The sequence below is a fragment of the Engraulis encrasicolus genome, chromosome 17 (genome assembly GCF_034702125.1).
Source record: "Engraulis encrasicolus isolate BLACKSEA-1 chromosome 17, IST_EnEncr_1.0, whole genome shotgun sequence".
Taxonomy (NCBI): domain Eukaryota; kingdom Metazoa; phylum Chordata; class Actinopteri; order Clupeiformes; family Engraulidae; genus Engraulis; species Engraulis encrasicolus.
This window is the reverse complement of record NC_085873.1, coordinates 13,462,207-13,464,706: the sequence shown is the minus strand read 5'-3', so window position 1 is coordinate 13,464,706 and position 2,500 is coordinate 13,462,207. Positions and strand designations below refer to the sequence as shown.

Below are 2,500 nucleotides of genomic sequence, written 5' to 3'. Positions count from 1 at the left end.
AATGTTCCCTGCCGGTTAGTTTTAATCTGGAGTATTTTCCTATGGAGGCTGAGAAGCCGGACAGTATACAGTACAGTGCAGCAGTACGCCAAAGGGAGAGCTTCCTCTCAGCAGACAGACTACAACATCGCAAGTTGTCATTTCACAGCCAGAAGCACTCGGTGAAGTGGCCCCAGTGGAAAATTAAGGCTGTGTGTGCGTGTGTGCGTGCGTGCGTGCGTGCGTGTGTGTGTGTGACAGAGAGAGAGATAGACAGACAGACAGACAGACAGAGACAGAGAGAGAGAGAGAGAGAGATAGACAGACAGACAGAGAAAGACACAGAGAGAGAGTATTGGTGTGTGTGTGTGCGTGTGTGAGTGTGTGTGCTGAGCTGTCAAGCAGCTTGTCCGAGACAGTCCTCTGGGATCTTATGACCAGGTTAAATAGCTCTTGAACGGTGAGAATGGATTCCTCTTACTTGCAACAGAAATGTACTCTCTTGCTTTCGATCGGCTCTTCATTCAATCTCCAAACTCTCTTCCCTCTATCCTCTTTTCTTTCACAAACTCTCTGTCTCTCTCTCTCTCTCTCTCTTGCTCTGCCTCTTTTCTTGCTCTCTCTCTGTATGGATCTTTCTGTCTTTCTTTCTTTCTTTCTTTCTTTCTTTCTTTCTTTCTTTCTTTCTTTCTTTCTTTCTTTCTTTCTTTCTTTCTTTCTTTTTTCTTTCTCTCTCTCTCTCTCCCTCCCTCCCTCTCTCCCTCTCTTCCTCTCTATTCCATCCTTTCTTTCCTCTCTCTATTCTCTCTGCTCCACTGCCTTCTTAATAATTCATGCTGTGATGGCGTGTACCTGAACAGAGTAAAAAGGGCTCAAGGACGACAGCAACAGTGGCCGGTGACTGCATCCGTACTGGATCGTATCTGTGTAACTCCGGGAACGAAAACAACAGCACGGATAACCGAGATGGCTTCAGCATTGCCAGAGGGACACCACGTGCTACAGTATTAATGATCGCTCAGTATCTTTTTTTGTCTTTTTCTTTTGTTTCGGCCGCGCTGAGGCATTGGTCTCAGAGGCCACATCTGTCCTCTGTGCTTCGCTATCTATAGAATTTACAGTCTTCCTCTGTGGACATTATCACAGACACAGACAGACAGAGAGACCGACAGACAGACAGACAGACATTCACACACACACGCATGCACGCACGCACGAAAGCACGCACGAAAGCACGCACGCACGCACTCACACACACACACACACACACACACACACACACACACACACACACACACACACACACACACACACACACACACACACACACACACACACACACACACACACACACACACACACACACACACACACACACAGGGCATCTATATAATCTATACAGTCTTCATCTGCCTCCCGCTGTGTTTACTGTATATTAATGGTGTGTGTGTGGGGGGGGCATAGGGATGGGGGTCTCGGGGTTATGGGGGCTCCTTCAGTACAAGTTGGGGGCTCGCCGAAACATAGGGGTGGGGGGGTCTCGGGGTTATGGGTGCTCCTTCTGTACAAGTTGGGGGCTCGCCGAAACATAGGGGTGGGGGGGTCTCGGGGTTATGGGGGCTCCTTCTGTACAAGTTGGGGGCTCGCTGAAACAGAGGGGTGGGGGGTGGGGGTGGGGGTGGGGGGTCTCGAGGCTATGGGGGTCGCCCATCGTCATGTAAAAGTTGGGGGCTCGCTTCAGGGTTGCTGCCTTGCAGCGGGGAGTAGCAATTTCCTTATTGTTACATCCACGGGACACATCTACAGGACGCCAGTATCCCAAGTCCCCCAAAGAAATAAAAATAAAAAAATAAGTAGGACATCCACCGCCCCCCATGCCGCTCCAGAAATTTCATTAAACATCAAAAAACATCTGGCGGCTTACATGAGAGCGCTCTACACTGTTGCCTGTTGTTGCTTTCCCCAGGGGGGGCGCGACCTCGTAGATTTCACAAGTCACTGTGGATGACCCCCTCCGAATTTCCTGCTGTCCTCTCTCCCCTCACCACACATACAGACACATAGAACAAACGCACACACACGCACACACGCACGCACGCACACACATAGACAAACACACACAAACACGCACACACATACACACATTCCCACCCACACACACAGACAGAGACAAACACGCACACAGACAAACATGCACAGACACACAAACACGCACAAACACACACATGGGCACGCAGGCACGCAGGCATGCACACACACACACACACACACACACACACACACACACACACACACACACACACACACACACACACACACACACACACACACACACACACACACACACACACACACACACACACACACACACACACACACACACACACACACACATTAGCATGACATAACCCAGAGGGGAGTCACGGCAGCTCTAAGAACTTACTTACACACAGACCCCGAAATAACTTTCACTAACGCACCAGTAGCCTACACTCACTTGGGAAACGCTGTTGTTTCAAAA

General features: G+C 49.8%; 1 protein-coding gene across 1 annotated transcript in view; it reads right to left on the bottom strand.

The window, feature by feature from the left end:
* gpr142 (G protein-coupled receptor 142) overlaps positions 1 to 2,500 on the bottom strand; it is a 21,968-nt gene that overhangs the window by 18,287 nt on the left and 1,181 nt on the right. The gene's annotated exons all lie outside the window — the stretch shown is intronic.